Source organism: Ambystoma mexicanum, chromosome 12 (genome assembly GCF_040938575.1).
Source record: "Ambystoma mexicanum isolate Mex_15411 chromosome 12, UKY_AmexF1_1, whole genome shotgun sequence".
NCBI lineage: Eukaryota > Metazoa > Chordata > Amphibia > Caudata > Ambystomatidae > Ambystoma > Ambystoma mexicanum.
The window spans coordinates 57,606,630-57,633,417 of NC_090936.1; the positions used below are offsets into that span (position 1 = coordinate 57,606,630).

The window sequence follows — 26,788 nt, forward strand, 5'->3', positions numbered from 1 at the left end:
GTGTCCATCTTGACTTACTAGCGTCACCTCTTGAGTGGTATGCGTTACTGGCCCGGAGGCTATCTCCGTACCATCCACCGTAGTAATGACGTCCTTTACAGCCTTGGGACAAAGAGTTAGATTCATCCTCAAAACCATTTCATGATCCACATAATTGCCGATGGCACCGCTGTCGACGTAAGCTTCAATTGCATGTAATCGATCCGGATTATCAGGGCTAATGAGGACCATAGGTATCACGAAATGCGAGGTCACGGAACTGGTTTTCACGCTCGGCAAGAGGACCTCTATTCTTGTCGGGCGAGGTCGTTTCCCTGCTCAGAGTTTGTAACTTTGGTAACTGCAGCTCCTACTGCCTTCTTGGCAGGTTTCACCGGACAGTCTCGAAGAAAGTGCCCTGAGTTTCCGCAATAGAGGCATAATTGCAACTGTTTTCTCCTTTCCCGCTCCTTTTGTGTTAGAGGACCTTTCAGACCCCCTATTTGCATGGGTTCCCCGGAGTCTACTCCTTTGGAAGGAGTTGGCGGTTTGGAAAATACTCGAGCATCAAACTTGGAACGATCGGCCTTCCTGTTCTGCAGTCTGTGATCTATTTGAACGACTAAGTCTATATAGTCTGAACAATCTTGTGGGGGATTCACTACTTGGGCTAACACATCTTTGAGCTCTCCACGTAGACCTCTATAAAACAGCGTAATCCTTTTGTCCTCAGGCCATTGAGTTTCCACTATCAGTCTGTTGAAAGACGCAATATAAGCCAAAAGGTCTTGATTACCTTGTCGCAACGAAAGAAGCTCATTGTCCAAGGCCTGCCCCTGTGAATGTCTTGCGAACAGTTTTTCCATACTGAGCTGAAAAGCTTGAAAATCATGGAGGACCGGATCATCTTGATTTACTAGAGGGATCGACCAGTCTGCCGCATTGCCACTAAGGTACGAAAGCACGAAAGCTACTTTTGCTTGATCAGTTGGAAAGGCTGCTGGCCGGCATAAGAAATGCAACCGGCACTGATTGATAAATACTGCAAACCTCTTTGGGTCACCAGAAAATCGTTCGGGCGGAGCCAGAGGTACATTCCCAGGTAGGTTGATCTGCGCTGGATTCATAGAGGATGTAGAAGGAAGATTTCCCCCAGATGCGGGTAACGGGGTCTGTCCGGCTTGTGACTGTAGCAATTGTCTAGTGAGATCATCTGTTCGCTCCTTGGAAATAATCAGTTCCCTTCTTAGAGCGTTCGTTTCCTGACGGGCTGCATGCACTTCTGCCCTTAGTTCCCCAAGTAACTGGGCTAGCTGGTCGGTATCCGAGATTTCCATAGCGCCTGGACGGGAGTTTTGTGGTAGGCTTTGCGTTCTGTAACGCTCACCTGATTCCCGTAGAGGCGCCGGTCTTGACTGGGCGTATACCGTATCTTCAAAGGTGATGTGTAACACACGGCTGGCTCTTTGGGCTGGACCTCTGTGCACTGTATGTCTGACTCGAAGGGTAAGATGTCTGCAGATAGAAAATATGGTATTAAGGAACTGGGTTATTGAATGTCTCTCTCTTCTTCCCTTTCTCTTCTCCTGTAGAACCCCAAAGGTTAACGCTCTCACCTTAGGTAAGTGAACGCTGTGCTCTCCATCTGCCTCGGGGCAGGGTGCTGTAACCAGTTTCTTCACTGGATAAGGGGAGCAGGCCTCTGACTTCAGAGGACTGCTGTCCGTCGTTTACTGCACGAACGGTAAGTTTCGAGTAATTCTAATGTCTTTAAAGTCTTTAGTAATGATGTCTCTTGTTTTGCAGGGTTCCGGCGATGGCGGATGACGGGCTGAAGTGAGTTGAAGATGGAGCCCGTGTGATGAATAGAAGCGCCTGGAAGCACGTAAGTAAGCGCTTGTTGCCTGCTTCACGATGCGCTCTAACTGTCTTTTTATTTTGCAGGTACAAGTTCGGAGCGGCTGCAGGGTGCCGGAATACCCACTGGGTTAGATGTGGAAAGGAGTAATGGCACGTGAGTATTAAAGTTCCCCAATGTCTTTAAACGCACCTTGTTTTGTCTTTCAGATGCGGGATGCAGCACCGAAGGCCTCCGGAGCGTGCGAAGAGTTGGTAAGATTTTGTCTTTCAGATGCCGGAATGCAGTGTGACAGCCATTGCTCCCGGCCTCCTCATTCCCATTGAGTCCTATGGGACTCAAACAGGAAAGAGGAGTAACATTTTCTGGCACCTGGCTTCAGGGACCGCCGGGGCTGTAATGCCCCTGTGATTCCCTAAAGCCAGGTGCCGGAAAAATACATGACTCCGGCAGCAGCCTGCCGTTTTTACCGGCACAGCCTCCACCGGAGTCGTAATGAGGCCCTTGGTCACCCTACAGGAAACTCACATGTGGAAGCCCCGGCATGATGTGCCTTTTACTAGAGAGGAAGGGCCTGAGCCATGCTGATCAGGCAACTCAGCAGCATTGCGCGGACCATGGTGCAAATGCCATGTGTGAGGGGCTGTGCGCTTTAACATAGTTGCCTTTTAGGCATGGAGATAGGTAATACACACATGAATGCATACTTTGCAAATCTGGCATCTAGTGTTGTAGTCAAAACTGTTAGTGCAATAATCTGTGGGTCAGGAGTATGCCTTAGGAAATGGCCACGCCTTACTATGATGAAAGAGAATGGACGTTTCAGAAAAGGTGATAAGGAAAAAAGGTGTGTTCCTTTTCACCATGGTAAGTGAGATGTGGACCTGTTGACATCCCATGAAATGATAGCGACCGCCTTATTCATTTCTTTGAAAATTGGAAAATTAACAGAAGAAAGTGATTGATGAGACATATTCAAATGAGGATATTAGCCTGGCAGGGGAAGCACCGTGTTATTGGAATCCCGGTAACTATTACACTATCTGCAAAAGGGAGAAGAGATTCACACAGACATTCATTTGTGCTATTTATCATCAAATGTTAAGGAGGTTCGGCTGTCTTAAAGGTTGCCAGGACTCTTTATTCAGCTTCTTTTCACGGTAAGAACATTTTTACCTTGACTGACTTTATATCCAGAAAAGCAAATGCTTCAAACATGGAGTATATAAGTGTCTGAATATGGGGCATTTTTATATGATGGATCTTACTTGAACCTGATTTAAACATATCTTAAGAGTGGGCCCTAAAATAGTTCAAACTATTTGGAGCTGAATTTTGAAATTAATTGAAATATTCAAACGGTGACCTATGCAGTGCAAATTAAGTACTTGGCTGGTACACGCCCAATGTTTGGTAACTTTTTAAATTTTTATTTCATTTTATGTTGGTTTAATCCCGTTTTTATTTTATTTTAAGCAATATAATTCTGCTATGGGCTTTTTTTCATTTAAATTGATTAGAATTTGACAATAGAGAAAAGGCTTATAGGCATCGTAGTGCTTTCTTCAAAATATATATCACATGATTTTGGGGTTTTTCAACCAATTTTTTGGTTTGTATGTACATTTTACATTTTCTGTTTATTTCTCTATAATAGAGATTTGATCAGCATATATTAATAATTTAAAAATGGGAAATGTGCAAACATATTAAAATGCATAGTGAAATTTGAGAGAAGACTAACTCTGGTTATTATTTATCTGAAAAACATAGATTTGCACTGAAAGGAAACGCACAGAAACAATGTCTTTTATACAGAAGTAAAGAAGCAAAATCCAAAAAAAACATAATGAAGATTGGTTGAAAACCCACCAAAACATTGTAAAGTGTAACGTTGAAGCAAACACTGCAATTACTTATATATTTTGTTCCCTAATGGTGCTACCTTTGGAACTCCAAGCAAAAAGAGTATATAGATAGGAAGCTTCAGTCCTTCACTTTGATTTATACATATATTGGCACAAAGGATGCCACAATCTGCATTAATTTCTGATAAGAATATACTTGCCAATTTTTTCACCAGTTTGAATCACTTCTAGCCCCAAACACGGAGAATCAGCATTTTAATGTTTAGTTTGAATCCCGACCCAAGTCTGCTTTTTCGGAGTTAGACTGATTTGAAATATTATTTTAATGATGACTCAAGTTGAGGTCGTTCAAGTTCGCCCATCTCTAGTATGTGCAGAACCCGCTGCTGACTAAATGTACTTCCTGTGTTTTTTATATTTATCATCCTTTCCTTCAAATACCTAGTGACTATATCAAGACAGGACCCCCTACTCCTATTATTAGAACCAGTCAGAAGAAGTGAAATTATATCATGCATTATTCATCTCCAGCACGGTCTGCGTCTCGAACTAAAGGTGTCTCTCTGGATATACAGAGCAGGACGACTGCTTCCATTGAGCGTTAATATTTAATAGTGAGTGACATGGAGGGGCTGCGGCCCACATGCACTCCTAATGAGGATAGACATTCTAATTCCAATTTGAATATTAAGTGTGGGGGTAGGGGAAATGACAAAATATGATGATATTTCTTTATCCATTGCCGCTCATAGTGAGGCTGGCAACTGCAAGAGCCTATGACTAGCAACAGTTTTTTCTTTGAGAAAGCCCAAAACATGCAATATAAGCAACACTCACATTGAGTCAGTTCCTTTAGCCAGAATTCTGAGATGAAGACAGTACTTCTTCCTGCAATGAGTTGATTTACTGTGGTAATGTCATCATTTACCTACCACATTCATCAGACTGGATGTTATTGCTGTGCATTGTTGGCCCCCTTCTGAAGTGAAGACTGTTCACCACTGGCAAAGCAGCCTGTTTACTCTCGTGACTTTGAACATGTGTCTGGTTTGTGTTTGGTCCAAAGTACTTCAAGAACAGCTGCGGGCATGACACTGAATTATCCCTTCTGGCATATGAACATTCGGACACATGATGTACTCGCCCAATATTGTAATCCTCTTATTTACAGACACATGCATGTAACTCAATTTCAGCCAACAATTCTCACGCATATGTGGTGTCTGTCACACTTCAACGACATGCCTGAACAAAATGAGAGACGTTGCAGGCAATACCCTAACAATTGTATTATGTGGTGTGTTTTCTTGTGGTTGCATAACTAGTTGTTGCTGTTGTTACAAAGTGAAAAAAGTAAAAACAACACAAAAATGAATACATCTTTTTGCCAGTCACTCGCATCGCTCCAGTGAAAAGTTGTGTGATATTGCAAGTGACCTAAACCCGATGGGGCAGATCCTCAAACTTGTATTCGTGCAAGTCACGAGTTTGCTGGTTCATAATATATCTTTCATCAATTAAAGCTGTGCCACATGAACAAAGAGTATTTAGTGAGCACATTCAAATGCCTTTTTGTCCCCCTTTTGGCCTTTGCGCAAGTAACAGGGCATTACTGTGCATTTGAAAGTGCATCTCGTATTTACAAATGGGAGGTACTTTAAAATGTGCAAAAACAGAAAGGCCTCACACTGCAGTTGATCGAAACCAGCACAGGGGAACATGCATTGCAGGATGTACGATTCTTGCATCGCATGACAGGGCCGTTCCTGCATCACATCAGGCATTTGTACATGTAACAGCAGTGGTATGAACCGCTGCAGTGCCACTTGCATTCCTATCCCTAAGCTTCATGAAAACGGGTGCCCTCGGCCACTTATTTACATGTTGGAAGCTTTACATTTTGGGTAAAAAATAAAAATTAGTCTAGACTCTTATGGGACATCCTCTGTATGGATAGATACCAATAGAGGCCTTCGCCAGAGATGCGTCCTTGCCCCTTTCCTCTTTAATTACTACATCAGAGATATGGTACAATGCTGTGAAAAGGCAAGGACGAATCCGCCGCTACTGGGTCGAGTTAAACTCCAATATTTGAATTATGCGGATGACGTGGTTATCTTGGCTATAACCCTGATGGGCCTTCAGCAGGCAATGGAGAGTATTCTGGCTTTTCTGAGAAACCTTCACCTATCAATGAATGCAGCCAAATCCAGAATGTTGGTACTTAATGTAGGCAGCTCTAAATGGAAACATTTTAGATGGGCCATGAACGAACAGAATGTTGAAGTGGTAAATCACTTTAAGTATCTGGGCTCTATGATCTATGCCTCCAAAGGGAAGATGGGTCCTTGTAACGATATGAAGGCAACATTTGTTGCAGCAGTAGCTCATCTGAGGCAGTTTGATCATAGGTTTGGTGGGTTTTCCGCGCTACCATTGATGAAACGCTATAAACAAAAAACTGTACCTTGCTTGATTTATGGCTCAGAAGTACAGGAAACTGGTATCCCTTGGTCTAAATTGGAGGTCCTACTGTTGAGGAAGATTTTTGGCTTACCTAGTTCTGTACCTTTGGTTGGAATATTGCATGAATTGGGACAACTCCTGATTGAAACATTTATTGAGTGAGGGAAGTTACAATTGTTTGCAAAAATGTTGATGCCCCCTGCTGCTTCCTTCTTTGTACAACTGAATGATATGTGGTCTAACTGCTTTGGCACAGTGTTTTTACATTTTATTAAAAATTGATTTGTCATCTGAGGAGTTGATGGGCAATCCAAACAGAACCAAAATGATATTGTACAGACATGTCTGGATTATACTAAGGGCGGAGGTAATGGCACACCATTGTTTTAATGGTATTGGCCAAATTGTTCGAATTTAATTGATCTGAACCCTTATGGTCCTTAATTTAGGTAACACGTTGGATGGGATGCAGAATAACTGGCTCCAAATAATAAGATTGACTCAGGAAGTTGGCAAAAAGTCTTCATCAGACTGTTTTATTATCAATTAACTAACACTTTTCTAGCAAAACCTGATCATACGTGACGTCGTACTACGTGGCAAACTAAGAAAACCTACTGGAGATTGTGGTTGGTTCAAGGGAACATCTAAGTATACTTTCTATATAGGGACCGATTGTGATTGGGTTTCTATAGTCAGGTGTCTACTTATGCCCACTGTTAGTGCAAGTCATCTTCAACAGTTACAAGATACACAACATCTTATTGGCTTTCAAACTTTAAGGCCTTTCATTATACGGCCTTCGACAATTGGTTGACACGCTCGGACCCTTCTGGGACAATCGATTCTCTAGCAGCATGTAAGCTGGTACCCCAGGGGCCAGTGGGTGGACTTCACCATATCTCCCCACCCAATTAGTCCCATATCCCTCATCGCTCATGCCTTCTGCATGAAATTGTCTTTGAACTCGGCCCTGCAATTGCTTCTTGATCCTGGGAATATAAGGGAGTGTGAGCATTCACTATCTTCAGTTTGGTGCACCATGCTCTCCATCTATTTTCATCCTCGGCTCACGTGACTGGCATTTCATTGTCTTAAATTAAGAAACTTGGCATTCATTGTGTTCCTTCTTTGCAATTTAACAAGCGATACCTTTGCTTCTCGCGTTCACTGTTCTTCACGGACTGATAACCAATTCTTGGCTGCTTCTAGCCTTTAACGCCATGCTAAACAGCCTTTTTGGTCTTGCTTCGAATTCTAGCTTATTCTTTGCTGCGACACACGCACAGCCACCAATCCTTCTTTCTTCATGGAGTTGAGCTTACTATGATTGTGACCTTGAATGTCCAGAATTATATATACAATAACGGCACCGCCTGCAGTCTATTCACTATGTACAGCCAGCCTTTACGATTACTTTGTCTACTTGCGTTACAGCATCTGTACAATTGTAAAATGCCTTATACTTTTCTGCAGTGTTCTTCACACGTGCAATCTTCATTCCGCATATGAAAGCTTTCTCAATTCTTTAATTCGACATTAGTTTCCATACAGTCTATACGTCTTCTCCTTCGATCATTCTTATTTCTTATGACGTCATCAGTCTCTTTTTCTCTTATTTTCATATTCCTTCGGGGACTGCTTTCCTCAGATCGTCATCTCTTCGGGGATACATCATATAGGGTCTTCTTAACGGATACCTTTCAAAGACCTTCCTCGGAATAGTCACAATTACTGGTGCCAGACTTGGCACAACCTCTGGGTTCCAGCACACAGATAGCAGGGGGGTGGGACTTCATGTAGAGGCATTTGGCTCCTCCTCTACAGATCGTATGGTAGTTTTGATCGAATTCAGCCAGCACCATTTGTTCGATTAAATTCAAATAAATTGGGTAATTAATACTAAACATGGGGAGCGGGGTTGCAGGGGTTTCACCCCGCTCTCCATGTCTGGTAGTGATTGCCTTGGGAGGTGGCAGGGTATCCCCCGCTTCCTGAGGACTGGTGGTGGGGAAGGGGAAAAAAATTAGAAAACGGACCCTGCAGTGTCAGATTCGACCCGCATAAGAGGGACAGAGCCGTCGTAGGGTCAGAAGCGAAGAAGCAAACTGTAAGTGGGGGGTGGGTAGGGGGATGTATTGTTGGAGGTGAGGGGGTCAAGGTTTTGTCGGATTTGGCCGCAGCAAAATTGTATTCACAGCAAACAGTTCTGCCGCGGTCAAATCACATATATCCGTTATAATGACCACTTTAGGTGGTCATTTTAACATTTTAATGCAGTGTGTATTTTTGAAGAAGCATCCATCGAGGAGGTTCAGGGGCAAAATCCTGAGATTAAAACTAAATCTTATTCCGACAATGGAGGTTCTGGGTAGGAGGGGGGAATGTCCCAAGGGGATCTTGTTTATGTCGCCTTTGCCTGAACGAAGATGAATCTCTTGAACATCTCTGCTTATTGTGCCCCGCCCTTGCTCAATTGCGAAGGAACAAGAAGAACGAGGATGAATCTCTTAAACATCTCTGCTTATTGTGCTCCGCACTTGCTCAATTGCGAAGGAACAAGAAGAACGAGGATGAATCTCTTAAACATCTCTGCTTATTGTGCCCCGCCCTTGCTCAATTGCGAAGGAACAAGAAGAACGAGGATGAATCTCTTAAACATCTCTGCTTATTGTGCTCCGCACTTGCTCAATTGCGAAGGAACAAGAAGAACGAGGATGAATCTCTTAAACATCTCTGCTTATTGTGCCCCGCCCTTGCTCAATTGCGAAGGAACAAGAAGAACGAGGATGAATCTCTTAAACATCTCTGCTTATTGTGTCCGGCCCTTGCTCAATTGCGAAGGAACAAGAAGAACGAGGATGAATCTCTTCAACATCTCTGCTTATTGTGCCCGGCCCTTGCTCAATTGCGAAGGAACAAGAAGAACGAGGATGAATCTCTTAAATTTCTCTGCTTATTGTGCCCCACCCTTGCTCAATTGCAAAGGAACAAGAAGATATGTATTGATGAGTCAGGCTGTGAAGAGGAGCTCTGCTGTAGGATTTTAAATACAAATTAAATGTCCTTACTGTTAAAGGTTTTAGAATTTTTGGAAACTGTTGGATTTTAAATGTGCCAGAACGAGTTTGAGGTTACTGAGAATTGTTTGCTTTTAAGGGTATTTTTTGCATTAGTGAAATAATGGTGTTATGTGTGAAAAGTACACAACAAAAATAATAATAACAAATAAAATAATTCCTATCCCTCAAATAATGATAGAAATTCTTTTTTTGTTCACATTTTTCACAGTGACATGCCCATCACTGTGAAATGCGTCGACATGAGTGGTGGGGTCCTGGCATGTATTACTCATAATTAGGAAGCGCCTTGACAGTGCATTTGTGTGCTGCTGTCCAGTTTCATTGAAATGTGCAAATAAGGTGCTCTAAGCATTTCATAAATAAATGCACATTTATGTTTTAATTGTTCCAAAACCAAGGCTCTCCCTCTTCCACCCTTTGCGCTCTCTTCCTTGTCTGGCCCTTTGTCCTCCTTCTTTATATTGCCTTCCCTCAGGTCCCATCTTTCCCTCAGTTCTCTCTCTCTCTCCCCTGTCCCCATCCCCCTCTCTCGCTCCCTTTTACCCATCCACCTTCCCCTCCCTCCTCTTCCCCTTCCTCTCTATATCCCTGTCTCACTCTCTCCTCTCCCCTGTCCACCTGTCCCCCTGACTCCCCTCTCCCTCCCTTTTTCCCATACCCCTTCCCCTCCCTACTCTCCCCCTCCGTCTATAACCCCCCCCGCTCTTTCCTGTTCTGCCAGCCTCTACCTTCCTCTCCCATCCCCACTGCCCCTCCCTTCTCTCCCCTCCCCATTTCCCTCTTCTATCTCTCTCTCTCTCCCTCTTCCCCCCTCCTCTCCTGTCTCTCTTCTTAGCCCAACTTCATCCCCCTCCCTCCTCTGTTCTTCTCTCACCCCTTCCAATGTTAGCCAACAACCGCCTATCTTTAGGGATCCCTTTTATATATTTCTTGGGGCTGTAATTGGGAATTCCCCCATTTCCTTGCAGGCCGGTTGGCTCGAAGCCCATTTGCTCGTAATTATTTTACCACTAAATTTAGATGGGGGATTACGTTTAGGTATTTAGAAAGGTTGGGGATGTGGGAGAGGGTTGCAGGGGTCTGTTGCTTACCTGCGCTGCCTGGCTGACCACAAGGTTTCTCAAGCCTACACGGGGCCATCCCATGGCAGCTTGTTGTGCCGCAGTCACGTTCATCAGTCACTCATGAGCACTGTGTACCTGTCATGGAAAATGTGCTGCTCCCAGAAGCCCATTACCATGAGCTTGCAAACCAGAGAGGCCACAGATGTTAAACATCAGCACATCCCTCACTGACATTTTCCTCAGTCACAATTCTAACATCATTTATGTGTTCATGTTTTTTAGGATGGTAGTAGGCTATGGGAGTTTGGGTCCAGGCTTTACAGTAATGTTAAGAGCATTTTTGGGGGCGCTATTACTGTATTCAATTTATGTGACCCTGGATTTAAAGCTGCTAACTGCACACGAGCCGCTGAAAGAAATGTGTGTACACGGATTCAATGGAAAACTGTGAAATACTGTGCTTGGCTGAACTCTACCTAAAATTAAAATTTGGTAAAAGACCATCGATTGACCAAAGGTCGCAGAACTTAGCAAAGATGTGTGTAATGATTATGTCTTTCTACTGCAAGTGTGCCATACCAATATTTCAATTCTGGCTCATAACATTTTCATAACTGAACTGATTACCCTACGAAGGCTGTCTCCAGCTTGAATATGCGTGCCATTAATAAGAACCTACTGATGAGTTTCATGTTGAACACATGATTAAACGGATGTTCTGCGTTGATAAGAATACATCCGTGAAGCCCACTTCTTGCATCCAGTGCCCCCTTCTATTCCCTTCCCCACTCCCCCATCACCGCCGATTAGCACCCTCTCTTCACTCAGGCCCTTAATTTGGGCGGCGGCCCATTTCTTGCAATCGCATGTTGGTGTAGGTGCTGTAAGGAATAGATATTTCAGTGTCACTAGCTCGCTACATACATTTCTAACAGACAGCTCTGGTGCTGTGCTTCATTAGATAGTCTACTAACACCCTGGGAGGAGGCACTAGCCAATAAGGAGGCTCGGAAAGCGTGCTATATTAAGGTAAATGCCTGGTTCTGAGCTGGGCACCCTCTCTTCACTCAGGCCCTTAACTTGGGCGGCAGGCCATTACCAACAGGGTCGGCCCGTCCCCTCGGTTAATATCGCCTCAGTCACCCACCTGTGAGTTTAAACTTGGATCAGTCGTTCAGCCCATAGACTGTCAAATTATCATACTACTTTGACAAGATTGGCTTTATAAATGAGGGAGTGGTTTCGTCTGTTTAAAAAAGGTTCTTCGTCCTAATGTCCTAATGTAAGATAATTCACAAAGGATGGCTCTTCCCTATTAAATATTGAGAACTGCTTACGACCAGGCAAACATTGCTGTGAATGTTATGGCTTAATGAGCAAGACTCGACGCAGGGCATCATGCCTTTGGATGATCACCCTAGCTTTCATTCATTGCTACAGATTCTCGCCATCTTCATTTGTGTGACGGGTAATGGTTAAAACAGGGTGCTATCATTACCCCAAATGTAGGCCTTGATTTGACTCTATTTGGGACGCTAACACCTTTGCACATTTAAGAGGTGATAAAATATGGAACAAGATCTGGCGACATTTAGTGATGAGTCATTGAGTCCAATAATAGTACCTGGGAAACACCAACACCGTTTAGATTTTCCTTTTTTCTAACCGTAACACCTTGTAGTGGAGGCGCAAATGTGCTGCAATGTACAAGCAAGAAACGTGCTCCTGTTTTGGGACATTGGATAGATGTGTGCTCTACATTATAAAAGTAAGAAAATGTAATTTGTATTGCAAGTCGTATCCTCATGGTTTGGCTTTAGATGTATTACCTTCTACTGGCAATCCTATTTCTCTGCACCTTTTTGGTACATTGTTTCAGAGACAGTCTATTTTTGAATCCTTCAGGGAAGGCCTCTCCCCGGATCTTGCAAAATTCAATCTTTGTCTGTAAGTGAAAATGACAGATCGCAAAGTCCTTCCATTTTTCCAGATGGCAGGAAATAATCGCCTGGCTCAGAACATCCGAGGCATGGCAGTCACGCATCAACCCCCCCTACGGTATGACCAGCCTAACCATGAGATCTACTTTTAAGGATTTCGAGAAACAAGAATGGCAATTTTAAGGAACAAGCCTAAAACCTGCCCATCCAGAATCAATCATTGTTGGTTTCGAGAGAGTGGAGACAAAGGACATCAGCTTTGCTGAAAGTTTTCATTTCACTGTGAATTCCAAATGAAATAAGGTGCCCTTGCCAGTCACAGGTATCATGTGTGGCTTGGCTCCTAAAGCTCCCCTCTTCTCAAGTCACGAAATAGCACCTGGCATTGAATGTTGTCTATAGAGAGTGTGATATAGCTACAAAACAGTGTGAACGGATGAAAAACTGAGGGGCATGGATATGAAATCATAATCATACAAATTATGTTCATAGATTTAAAGTGTGAAAGTGAGTATTATTTGTTTTTATCCAAGAAAAAGGAAAGTATGCTTTTACCTGAAATACTGCACCTTCATCAACAGCAATAATCGGATTGCTAACACCACAGGTTGCTTTAACCATGGTAAGACGGTGAGTGGACACACAATCTGGGTGGTAGTGGTAGAAGATGCAACATGGAAAGGGGGGCCTCCAAGACTGACGATAAAGTCATTTCTAGTTTCCCCGGACTGCCCTCCTCCTGCCGATGAGCACTTCCTCTCTATAGCTTTCCCTTTGGAATCCGTGCAGATCAGCAGGTAAGTATCATGGTATAGGACGACACTGTTGAATCCCATTACTCCGAGGCCTCAGATGTGGGGGATTCTCCCTTGAGTACACCTTTTTTTTGCACAAATAGATGGTAAGTGAGGTAGGGGTATTCATTTGACATGGGGAGTGAGGGTCTCCCCCTGCATTTAAATGTGAAAAAAAGTTCAAAAAACAACAATTCGACATTTTTGGCATTCACAGTAATTTTTTCACAGTGATCACATAGATCCATCAACGTGAAGTAAGTGTTCACAGACCAGGGATTCCACATCCTCTCTGTGCTGGTTTCATTAAAGTCAATAAAGCAGTCTTAATATTGAGGTTTTGTTCGCTGAAACATGTACGCAATACTAATATACGTCATTGATAATATCAATAGGACAATTCGTACATAGTCTCCAGCATTTCAAATAAAAGGAAGCAAACAAATAAACACACAACTCAGCATTTTATGTGTTTGGCCAGTCGGTCCTTCATCCACTTATAAAGGGTTAATATGGCTTTCACCCCCGTGGTGAGGGGCTGACATGGCCAATAATGGCCTGCCAGTCCCTCTGGCCTCGGCAAGGGCTGGGGGCTGTTACCGAACATGCCCGCCACCCCCAACTGGGGTGAAAGCCATTTGCACCCAGGTGTATCTAGGGTGCGAAAGGATTCTTTTTTATTCCTCTGGAGATTGGTTTCGCTTGAGCAGCCAATCTCCTTGAGAAAAAAAAAATGTCCGCCGCCATAGGGCAGTTCCTTTTCCATTTCTATGGTGTCGGCCGAGATCGGGAGGAGCTTGGACTGGAGCACAAAGCTCCGGTCCAGTAGCTAAGTGGAGAGGGATAGAGGGGGTGGGAAACAGGTTTGAATTGTTTTGGGGAGGGTGGGGTGGCAACAGGGATGGGCTCCCTGAGACCACCCGACTTAAAAAAAAAAAAGATGCTGCTACCCGGGAAAGGGCCATGGGTGGCTGGAAACAGTGGGTGGAGAATATGTATTCTCCCCCAGTGTTCCAGCCACCTGATTGGCTAATCACACTTCCGCAGCTGTGAATGTGCCATTTCTGACAGTTATTATAATAGCCGATCACCGGTACACTAATCCAATAAGCAAGAGTACCCAGTGACATTGACTGCGATATAGAATACCTGTAGCATTAGCCTTCACATTATTTACTGTGATAATGAAAAACGGTATTAAAGCAGAACTTACAAGGCATAAAATAAGTGGTATCGCATTGCAATTTGCGATATAATAATGATGTTTTGCTGTTTATTTCATGAATTATGTCGCACCAACTGCGATATGATTTCCACAGCAGAAAAAAAAAAAAAAAGATTGTGCCTTTAAATGTTCTGCCTGCTGTGCACAACGTGCACTGCAGGCGAGGCAGAAGCACTCGGGCTGGGCTCAAAACATTGTATCAATGTTTTGTCAGCCCAGATCGGATGTCGCGTCATCACGTGGTGAGAGGAGGTTCTCAGCCCCCCTCTCACACTCTGGCTTAACTTTGAGGTAAGGAGGCCGAAGGACTTGCTTGGGGAGGTTTGGGTGGGGGAGTCGGGCCCTGCTTTTCATGCAAATGTCGTGGGTGCAAGTGTCTGATGATAATATTTCTCCCGCACGTTCGGGTGGGAGAAATATTATTCTCAGCCACTTTCTCACACCCAGGACCCGCCATAATAACGCAGCCTGCTGCTCGTAGAAGTCCTTCTACGAGCAGCAGGCTGTGTTATTATGGCGGGTGCTGGATGTTAGAGAGCAGCCGCTCTCTAACACCCAGCACTCTCCGTAATAATGACGCCTGCGGCTCATAGAAGAGGCCTTCTTTGAGCTGCAAGCTACGTTATTACGGCGGGTGCTGGATGTTAGAGACCAGCCGCTCTCTAACAACCAGCACCCGCCGTAATAACGCAGCATCCGGCTCATAGAAGAGGCCTTCTATGAGCAGCAGGCTGCGTCATTACAGCGGGTGACCAGCTCTAACACCCAGCACCAGGGAAGCCGATTTATGAATTTCCCAGGAGGCCCAAATACAGCAGTCGCCAACTTGGTGCAATGGCACGTGGGGGGGGGTCGAGGCGCGCGCAGAACAGCGGTAAAAATTGACTAGTATGTACTGCATATACTAAAGTCCACTAAGAAGGAGATTTAAGCCTTCGAGTTGCATTCCAGTAGGCCATCACTGCCCCTACTCCATCCCTCTATAATCATCCAGGTTGTAGTAGCCCTCAAAAGGCAGAGCAACACAACTAGGATGGGAGAACGAAATGCCGTCCCATCCTGTGAGTATGTCAAACGTCAGAGCAAAGACTGTGCGTGTGCCTCCTACCTTGGAGAACAATCTCACTAATTTGGTGCAAATCTCGCATGTGGGAGCAAGGCAATCCCCTGCGTGTTTGGGCTGCAGACCCGGATCTCATGCTCACTTCTTCAGTGTGAAACTCTGGCGAAGGCTCTTTGGGCAAACATTCAGGATGGTTTTCACACCTATAAACAGTGTGATATATTGAGTGGGCACCTCACTCCTTGGAGCATAGTATCTGCCGTTGCTGGTAATCTCACAACTGAATGTACAGTTTCACTCTTGGTCATCTCAGTGACCCATGTATATTAATGGAGTCAGTCTCCCATCTGGGAAGACAATTATATCTCTGTTAAAACACTCTGAATTGTCAGTTTTCTCGATCTATAGATCCATACCGTATTCATTCATTGTGTGTGCAGGGGTGATAAAGTGTGTCTGAGAGAGCTCATTCTTTCATTCAGGAGAGATAAAGGGGTAACAACCCCCTGTATGTGGGATCAGGCTCATTTTGCCCCATTGCCCCTCCAGAAGAAGTGAGCAGGTTTTAAGACCCTGCTGATTCTGCTATCCGACAGGCTCGAGCCTTCTATCCCTTGCCCCATCACGGCTCCCAACATCCTGAGCGGCAGCTTATGGACAGCAGGTAGCTCCGGACATGCCTGTTGCCAATTGAATGTAGACAGATCTACTATTTAGACACTGGGAGAGAGCCTTGAATCCACATTGGTGGTGAAGAAGCACTCAACATACAGAACACAATGGTATAGTGTTGCAGTCCTGCTGAGAAATGACAATTCTGATCATGTGAGCAGCACCATAGTTCTCACTCTTGAACCAAAGCTCTCGTTCTCACACCATAGTTCTCACTCTTGCATCCTAGCTCTCAAACCTTGGGCCTCTCAACATGCACACTACTCTCACACTCACTTATGTTTTCAAATAATGCTACTTCTCACTCTCTCTAGCTGTCATTTTTACTCAAAACTAGTTTTCATGCGTTCTTGCACGATAGCTCTCCATCGCAGTCACCCACAGTACTTGCACCCGAGTTCTCACTCACAACTGCGCTCTAATCTTGCATATAGCCCCCCACTCTCCCTTGCTCCCTGTCCCATGTTTCTTAGTGTTCATTCTCACTCTCACTCAACCCACACACCCTTGTTCTCTCACACACAGCCTGGAATAAAAGTCTTTCAGAGTTTTTAATATGTTTACCAGAATCCAACTGCACTTATCTTGTCTGCCATCTCGCAGCCTGATGCCTCTGTTCAGAAGCGCATGGCAAAAGGTCCTGATCTCGATGTACCCTCCCCTTTTACGGCTAAGCCTACATACAACCTCCTAATTTGCATAAAGTTGAAAGGCCCCAACGCTTTCCCCGATTGCTGGGCTGGGCGTTGGCAAGTGGCTGCACTGGCATTTATTCGGCTATCGATTCTCGAGCCCTCCCCACCCCCAGAGTGAATGTGCATTGTTGTGGATAGGTAATGAGTTGCTTTTTGCCTATTTTGTAGGAATTGGTCTGCAGTCTAGAGGAAGATTAGGCAGAGAGGACCTTCCAACTGTGATTTAGCAACGTGCCTTAAGAGGTAAGCAAAGCCTAGCCCAACTTTTTATTCTAAAAATATCTTTTTAATGTAATTCAAAGGCCTTCTGCAAGCAGGATGTGTTATTGGTGCAGGTGGCCGTGCTGGGAATTAATTTTCTCCTGCCCGTTTCGGGGGGAGAAATCAATACCAGCCACTTGCTTGCACTCAGCCCCACACTAAAACTGTGCTGCAACACTCACTGCATGACCCAGCCACACATCCTTGAACTGAGAAATGTTTTTAGAGCTTTGTTTGACCATTCATTCGGCGAACCTTTACATTTTACAGACATTGCACTGATGTTATACTTCAGCGGTACATAGAAATAATTTCTGCATTCTTGTTAATTCTATATCTTGGGGTACAACTAATTCTGGTGACATTCAATATTAGTGCAAAATTGCTAATCAAATTAGTTCATTTGCTAATCAAAAAAATGTTCTTTAGCAAAATCTGCTAATCAATTTTTGAAAACGAATGTATGCCTTGCCTTACAATAACTCATCAAGCATCTTGAGGCCATTTTGAGGTAAAGGTCTAGGCTTAAGGTTCACCTTGCAAAAAGTATGTTCTAGTTTTATTAACTCAGAATGACGTATTTTTTTCCCCAGTTCAAAGAGGATCCAGTGGACCGCATTTTTCTACTTTCTGATCTTTTGAATTTCCCCATGACTTGGGTGAGAACGCCAGTCCTGTTTTTTCTTTGAATTCTGTGACTTGTAGACCTAAAAGTAAGGTGAGACGGACACAACTACAACTTACAAAATTCCCCAAAAATACAGGCATATAGCCATTGCAAGAAAAGTGATAAGGCAGTATTTTCTGCTTGTTATTAGAGGCAGGGCAGTTAAAGAACTCTCAGCAGCCTCTGATTATTATTTTTACAGATAGAAATGTTTGTTCTGATCTAGGCTGGTTAAAGATAGGGTGACCACACGTCTGGGTTTTCCCTGGACAGTCCGGGGAAATTGCCCTCTGTCCCGGGGTCCTGGGAGTTTTTTCATTTTTGAAACCCCGTCCGGGGTTTGCATGGTCGGTTGGCTACGGTAATTAAAACCGTAATTATTTTTCACAACACTTTCAGAATTTTGAAGTTGGAGGTTTGGCTCGAACCCCTAACCTCTCAGGTACAAGTCACAACACTTACTGACTGTGCCACAGAGACTGGCTTGGAAATCATTGTACAGTAAGCCATGTAATATCAATTAGAGCTAACGCTCGTTTTGAATTAACATGTCACGATTCACAGACAAAACTGCACAAATGAGATTATATACAGTTTATAGAAAGGAGAAGTGCTAGAAATATGGTTGGGTGGTGGTTGTGGGGGCGTGTTGGGGGAGGGGCGGTAATTGGTGGGCTGCGATGGGGGTAGTCCCTCTTTTATGTTGTTGGCATCCTGGTTTTTTGTTTTGAAAATCTGGTCACCCTAGTTAAAGAGTTCCTGATTCTGCAAGCTAAGTTGGCCTTATCTACCTTCCTATCGATCCACTTTGCTGTTTGTATGGCCGAGAACAGTGCCCCTTGGTGCTCCCTGCTGGGGGTGCGGTGGGTTACTTCAAATCATTGCCTTGCTGTAGCTTCAGCCTTGCTCTGATCCATGAGGTGGACTGTGGTAGATGTCCGGGATTCAGATACCAGAGTTTCATTCCTTTCTCGGCCTATTACATCTCCTCTTACGAACACTGATCCTGTGAACCAGGATAGACCTCAAGATGAATTTGTCACTTAACATATAAATAAATGTCTCACTGCGTCTTTAGGCCAGGCTGCAACCATCCTGGTGTCCAAGCAATATAGAAATCCTTGACAGCAAGCATTGTGAAAGCCAATCGAACTTGTGTTGCAAATGTAGAGGGTAAGACTTGTTTGTGCTATGTGGAGCTTTACAATAACAATCTTATCCTCTACATGTGTAAAGCTAAACCTACTGACTTTGACAGCGTTTGCTATAATTGTGGCCATAATTTATTAAGAGCATCATACAGGCTCACAATACATCATGGCTGCATTCTTTAGCCACAAAAGTGGAAAACACAATGCACCAAGCAGCATGAAAACAGAGGACTCTCTTAAACGCAACATTCAACAACTCTCTCGTCAACTTAAACAGTACCACTTGTTTCTACAAAAAGTTCTCCATTACATAGCTTTCAGCAGAATGCATTTGTCTTGCATCACAAAGAGGTTGACCGGCACCAAGGACCCTCTTTAATATGTATCTTTAAGAGCTCTGCCCTAAAGTTAAACCTTTCTGTAGCCAGACCTGAAGATGGCCAAACAACATATGCTAGGTGATGTATCAAAAGTCGAAAAGGAAGTGGCAGGGTGAGCTGGGGGATGGGTAACGGGCAGTGTGAGGTTTTGCCATCTGGCAAGGGTGCAAAGGCATGGCTTTTTAAAATGTCGTTAACAAATAGAATGATGATAGTAATTCCATCTCCAAAAGGGGTACAATTTCAAACAGATTCCCCCTTTTCCGTCAACTCATTGCCAAAAACATAGTGCACTTGTGCCGCATCAGTAGTCTGATCCGCAGCGCTTGTTCTACTCATGGCACAGAGCAGGTTCGAAGGCCAGGAGATGCCCGCTTGACAGCCACAGAGACAGCCATCTTCGGCAAAGGGGCGGCATTTAAGATATGCCCCACTGCACCCCAAAACTATGATGATGTAGGTTATTGATAATATCAATAGGACAATTCGCACATAGTCTCCAGCATTTCAAAGAAAGGGATCTTTAAGCAAAGAAATATACACACTATATAAGTAACCCATGCTGGGAGCAGGGAAAACTCTAAATCAAAGCTATGCCTAAGTTTAGGCTTAGTGCATGGTACTACTTATGATCACGACTGGCACATTCCAATTGATATTGCACATGAGTCCGCTCGGCTGTGTAAGGTGATGTGCATTGTTGTCAGCGGGTGTAGCCCGCCAAATGGCAGGACAGGATCTATTTGTGAGAGTAGGTAGCCCTCTCTGCCCGAAAACAGCTGCAAAGGAGGTAGCCGGCCTGGGTCTGAGCATGAAAGGAGTAGCCTCACACAGCCTTTGTTCTCAGTGAGAAGGCAAGGGGCATGATTATATTAGGCAGGAGGGCTCTGGTCAATGGAAGGGGGCTTCCACCATCTTGATTCTCACTGTCCCTCTGTCTCTTTCCTATCCCCTCCAACTTCACCTGGAGCAAGGCACTTTGGGTGTGACATCAGCAGGGCAAAGTCCACTCCATTCAAGAGCAGGGATCGAACCACTAAGGCAAGCTAACTTCAGTCCAATCACCCAGAGGACTTTTGTCTTTAAAAAAGGGGTCTTCCAACCCTTCAGATTCTCTCAGATCCTCTAAGGCCGCAGATTCACTCTGAAGATCTCATTGGACTTCTTTTGGGAAAGTGGCACTTTCCAAAGCCCTCAGCCTGAGGCGAAGAAGGAACCATCCAAGACATAAGAAAGATCGGTTCCCTACCCGCTCCAGGGCACATCGGGAGTGACCTCTGCTCTGGATCAGGACCTAACCCTTTGCACCAGAATTTCCTGGAGCTGGGAGAGGAGACCCTGAATGGACCCCGTCTATCCTTGAGGCCATCTGAGTGGGCCTCAGAGCAACCTGAGGGCCAGACCAGCTGAAGCTCCCTGTTCTACCACTCCAAACCAGTCGCGCTGTGTTCACTGCACCTGGAACAAGAGTGAAGTCGCCAGCCCTGGCTGCTCCTCTTCTCCAACACTTTGTACTTACTTGCACTTCAACCTGCTCAACACTGCATCATGTCCTGGCTAAAGCTTGTCACCTGCTAGGCCTGAATTGACTGCATAATGCTGGGACCTGTACTGAATCACTGGAGAGTCACATGCTGACTCTGACAAGGGGTTACAACCATGGCTCAGCCCAGCTAGTTTTTGAACTGCCGCCTCTTTAATCGCACATCGACACACTGAAGATCACTACTTCTACACCATCGCCCACCGACTCAAACTTTTGGCGCATCACTCATCGACCCTTCCCGGTGGCTAAATATTGGCTCGGCCAACAGTGAAGCATTCTTGGGACTGCCCCGACATACATCCTTGAGAGCTGGCCTTCTACCACACAGAACACTCAGCGTTGCTCCGACCAGACACCCGCTCATTGCTTGGTCCCACACGATCTAACGTGCCCGAACTGATCTTGATGTCTCTGTTTTACCTGTATGATTGCGTTGTGTTTTGGTTTGTAGAAGTGTTACGGACTGAGTGGGCCATTTTATTCATCCCTACTCATCCTTCTACTCCTGTGCAGCTGAATCCAATTTGTCACAGGCGTTGAGGGGTCGTATGTAGGACAGAGTTCTGTGGTTGTTCCTCGGATAGGCAGGAGGGGTAGGCAGACGGAGGGGGAGCCAAAGAGATCCGTTGAGGAACTCGCGTTTGGCAAAGAACAGAGCAAAAAAATTGACATGTTGCGCACATGTATCGGATGATCTGTTCACACGATCTACCAATGAAATGTTCAACCTTTAGGATTTGATGAAGCTCTGCCCAATCCGAGAGAAGAGTGCAACAATCTGAATTCCTAAACATGGGAGGAACGGCAAATGGGGCAAGTTTTGCATCTTTGCTGCCAACAGGATTAGGAGTACGGAATCTTGAATTTAACCCCCCCCCCCCATCCCTCTCAGTGACTCACAATGCATGTGTTGCCATTGTTAATGCATCATACATGTAAGCAGGCATCCTAGCACCGTAAGATTTTCATGAAGGTTCTATTGTCCAAAGGAGCAGAATGAATTGCTACAACTACAAAAGCGAGTAATGTCCCCTACAAACACTCTCGCATGCCACTCACCTTGCATCCATTTTACCTGACAAATAAGTGAATGGCTGCATGTCCCTGTAAATAATTCCCGAGGCAGTCCCGAATCTCCCGAGTGAAGTGCAACACGCTGCTTGTTTCCCACACATAATCCCTGGCACGCGGGACTGGCAGCCGCTTGGCCATTGCGGAATGTGCCGGATAATTCTCTCTTCATTAACACCAGAAGTGCCCTGCCGCTGCCTGGCCGGGTTAGCGCAATGATTGCCATAAACACATGAATGCGAGGGCCGGTCGCATCTGTTGCAACAGGAAGCAAGCTCGTGCCGACCAATTCCCTGCCGCGCGTTGGGTTGTGATAAGCGTCTGGAAGTTAATCACCCCTGCTCGAGGCGGGTTGCGCTCAATTGGAAAAGCTGCTGCCATCTTTATTTCATCCGGCGAAATGTGATATGAACTCTCTCCGTCTTCACCGCTTCTATCCACTCTGCTTTGGCAGGCGTGATGGCGTGGCCCAGCGCGTTCAGTGCTGTGTGCACCCATCCGAAGTGATATCCCAAGTCCTGGGCAGGCTGGAGTATTTCTCATCAGCACTTCACTTACACGCAGGCCAAAACAGCAGCGGGGAGCGAGACCAGAGGCAATGGCCTATTTTTGCCCCATGCAGGCCATTGTTAACAGTCAAGTTAAGACACCCTTTTCAAAAGTCATTTTCTCTGGGGTCTTTTGTTGCAACATTTATATTGCCTGTTACCCATATCGCTTAATGACGGATTCCTCCAGATTCTAGGCGCTGTAATCATCAGTGTCTGAGTCAAAGTTGACAGGCTTTGAGCTGTCAAATTGTCGGATGCCCCTATGTCGGAACCAAGCGATTAAAGGGCCATACCCGTGCTTCATTTTCTTTTTTTAAATGATAAATAATCCCCAAAACCACTACATAGAAAACAAATATTTTAACACATACACTAGCAAAGTCATGGTTGGTTTAAACGACTTAACCGTTCCTCCTAAAATGCGAACGCAGAATTAGCCATTTCAGCCAATTCACACGTGCCACAGCGCCACCCAGCTGCCATCACTGGAAGTTCACCTCTGGGTCAGAGGGGGAACGCGCCACATTTAAAGCCGCCACGTGAAACATTGCTTCATGCGCGAGTGCTAAACTCTTGAGCGTTCCTCCTCCAACTTGCCACTGGCAACATTTTAAACAGCCGCCTCTGTTGAGACACTGCTGAGGATTGCTGCATTAGGCTCAGCCATGTTGATGCTGACGGAGTCATACAGATAGCGCTGTGCTTTGGTTCAGTGTTGTTTTGCTTACCTGTAGGGACGAGCAGCTGCATTTCCCATTGCAGATGTCATAGGAATTCAGGCCAGCTAATGGCTCTTCGAGTTCATGAATAGTTGCACTGTTTCGGGATAATTTGCTTAATTTAATTTACTGGCTCGCAAAGGCGGATAGGGAGGACACCAGCAGTCCAGCCAGCACGTGGCTCTAGCCAAGTTTGAAGAACATATTTCTCACCTACACACCACTGTGGACGCTTCCGCCCTCTTAAGCGCTGTCACCAAAAAGATTCTACCCTGTTCGCCGTGTCACCAGGCAAGGGATTGATGTGTCGTCTCAATTTGCCCCGAATCACACACCCTGCAAGGGCAGCGTGCACATAGCGGGGAGATCCCCATTGGACACCCCCACCTCCTTTGGTCAGTACAATAAATGCTGAAATTATTACACAGACAGCTCCTTTAAAGTTTGGAAAAACACACGGTCACAGTTTATTAGGAGCAAGACAACTTGGGACGGTCCCAGCCACATTACAAATAGTCAGATACGGGTGACACTGTCACCTCTTTAGCCACTGGCCAAACTGACAAACTGCTGGTTACTTCCAGCTACACTGGTACACCAGTGAGACAGTCAGGGGCACTGACCAGGAGATTGTTGGCCTATCGCCCTAAGGAAGGAAGTCAGTGCCCGTCGAGGGATCGGCTCGAGCCCGGCCAATCCCGAACCGCTGCAGCTGCAGCGTGAAATTCCTCATAGGCTAGGACCGCCCGATACTCCGCCTGTAACAAAACAATAGGAATTAGAAACAAATCATACAACACACTAAACCTATCTTCAATACTCATGCTATATACACTTCAAACTCAAAAACAAAACAAAACAAACAAAAACTTGATGGTACGACCGCCTCATCCTGGTCCTATTTTTACTACAGGTCTGTCTGTTTTTTTAGCACCCCAAACTCCTGAACGACCTTCTACATGCATGCCCATGCTTCTATCCTTCGGCGTGGGTGGGTGGGGATTCACACCAGGCGGGAGCTGCTGGAACAAGGACTGATGGCCAGCAGCTCCCGCCCTTATAAGTGCCCCCAGGGTGACCTGGCCGGAAGCCAGGTGTTGCCAAAGGACCCCCCCTTCTGCCTCCCTGAAAAAGGGGGGGGAGGGGAAGAAAGAAGAGAGGCATGACCTGCGCCCGGAAGGGGGTGGCCAGAGGGGACAGCCCGCTATGTAGGCTGTCCCTCTAGCGTCCCCTGCGGGGGCCGGTCAGCCTCTTAGCGGGGAGAACCCCATTGGACACCCCCACCTCCTTTGGTCAGTACAATAAACGCTGAAATGATTACACAGACAACTCCTTTAAAGTTTGGAAAAACACACGGTCACAGTTTATTAGGAGCAAGACAACTTGGGACGGTCCCAGCCACATTACAAACAGTCAGATACGGGTGACACTGTCACCTCCTTAGCCACTGGCCAAACTGACAAACTGCTGGTTACTTCCAGCTACACTGGTACATCAGTGAGACAGTCAGGGGCACTGACCAGGAGATTGTTGGCCTATCACCCTAAGGAAGGAAGTCAGTGCCCGTCGAGGGATCGGCTCGAGCCCGGCCAATCCCGAGCCGCTGCAGCTGCAACGTGAAATTCCTCATAGGCTAGGACCGCCCCGATACTCCGACACGCTTTGATGGTGGTTCACGCTGCCATCAATGCCCCCAAACCCCTAGGCCCTTACTTCTCTCTTGACCTCCTTCTTGTTCCCATACTCACCATTATTTCATCTGCATCCAGCCCTCTTCAGCTCACCCAATATCGCCATAAGGAAAACATTGTGTCCTTTGTCGGATAAGTGGACCCCATCCGCATCAAAATGAGAAGGCAAGGAGCTCAAGCAGGAATGCCCTACAAACCCCAGGCCCTCTGCCTTGGTGAATTTAGCAACACTTCAGTTGAGGCGCTTGCTGGATTTTTTCATGCCGGGCAGAGAGATGGCGTCTCTCCACACCCGCCTTTGCACCATTTCTGACCAGAATATTTCCGTGCCTGGTAACTCGTGCGCCGCTATGCGCAAAGTCACCTGTATTTGGGCGAGCAGGCGTCCACGGCCCAATTTAGCCAGATCATTGCCCCCCAAATGAATCAACAGCCACCTTGGTGCACTCTTCCACTGTAGCCGCCATTGAATGGCCGGTAGCAAGGAATGCCACTTCATTCCAGGAGTGCCCAGCCACACACACTCGGTACCCTTGAATCCCAAGTTGTGTCCAATCGTCCATTGCCTAGCCCTTTTTTCCGCCCGTGTCACAAATGAGTGGCCGATCAGCCACATCGCATCATCTGTGGGGAAAAACATAACCATAACATAAGTTTTGTGCCTACCTGTGTCCAAACCGCCCCCCTTCCTTGCCCTGGCCCCTGAGTGCTTTTGGTATCTAGTATTCTTCTGGTCATGCACTGTGCTGGGGGCGGACATAAAGTCGATAACGGCCAGACTCCCACCTACCCACTTTTATGATAGCCCGGGGGCACATGCCTTGTTGAAAGGCTGTGGTGGCTGCGCCTATCCTAAAACTATGTGTGGACCAACCTACACCCTGGATGCCCAAGGCTCTCAATGCTATTGACAGCACCTTGCGGAATTGAAATATAGAAAGTGGGGACGTATCCGTGTGAATTAGCAGGGGGCCCGCACCCGTGGTTCTTAACTGTACAAATGCCTTAAAAAGGAGCACTGGGCAACATTCTGCCTGGGGGGCCCCATGCAAGACTATGTTACAACCTTTCCCTTGCTGGTCCGTTTTGCTTTTCCTTAATAATATACTGACCCCTTCCCTGGTTTCTCTGTGGAAGAGAGATACATCCCTTAAAGCAATGGCTCTCCCCGATGTGTCTTTCTTGGATGAAGAAACTAGCTCGCTAATCCTAAATGCCCCAAAAAAGGCCCAAGCGAATGCCAACCTGAATAGTGCAATTTCGTACTCACTGAAGCATATGCTATGTAATTTGTCCAACAACTTCACCAATAACCCAAAATCAATTGGTTTGCGCACATCCTTAGACCTTGGTTCCGAACGGGCCCAGCCTTTCAATGCAGAGCGCACCAAAAAACTTTTTGTGGGGTCACCCCTCCCCTCCAATTTGAAGTGGAAGGCAACTGCAGCCAAATGGGATGCTGCCCAACTCTTTGACATGCCCTCTGTGTGAGCCCAGACCACAAAAGCGCGTATCTGATCCTCCGCAGTATGTTCTTCCACGTGCAGCTGAGAAATCACGCTCTTGAACTTACCATAACCTCGCTGGTATCTATGACTTACTCCGGGCGTGAGTGAGCGCTCACTCAACTCAGCGAGCGCCCTGTCCACACCACCAGCTGCCACCACTCCTTTTTGAACTGCGCCCCCTCGAGTCTGGCCACCGGGTGGGCCTTCCGGAACTTGGACCACTGAAAGCGAGAAAGAGCGTCAGCAGCAATATTTGACGTGCCCGGCACATGTCGAGCTCTAAATTCAATGTTGTGGTATAGACATATTTCCACCAGTTTTCTCAACAAGCTCAACATTGCAGGGCAGGATGCGGACTGTAAGTTAATGGCTTGAACTACAGCGTTGTTGTCCGACCAGAAACGAACCCTCTTGTTGGCCAGCACTGTAGGCCATAACAACAGTGCGACAACAATTGGAAACATCTCTAAAACCATTATGTTCTTTGTTCTGCCTTTCTTATGCCACTGCTGTGGCCACTTCTGCGCACACCACTC

At 45.8% G+C, this 26,788-nt stretch overlaps 1 protein-coding gene across 4 annotated transcripts in view; it reads left to right on the forward strand.

Moving 5' to 3' along the window:
• Nucleotides 1-26,788, forward strand: part of CNTN1 (contactin 1) — a 1,316,193-nt gene that overhangs the window by 260,685 nt on the left and 1,028,720 nt on the right. For 3 of the 4 annotated variants that reach the window (XM_069627984.1, XM_069627985.1, XM_069627983.1), the window contains one exon: nucleotides 16,876-16,950. The exons of the other annotated variant lie outside the window; for it this stretch is intronic. The gene's annotated coding sequence lies outside the window, so the exon portion shown is untranslated. The remainder of the gene's footprint in view (nucleotides 1-16,875; nucleotides 16,951-26,788) is intronic. 4 annotated transcript variants of the gene reach the window in all.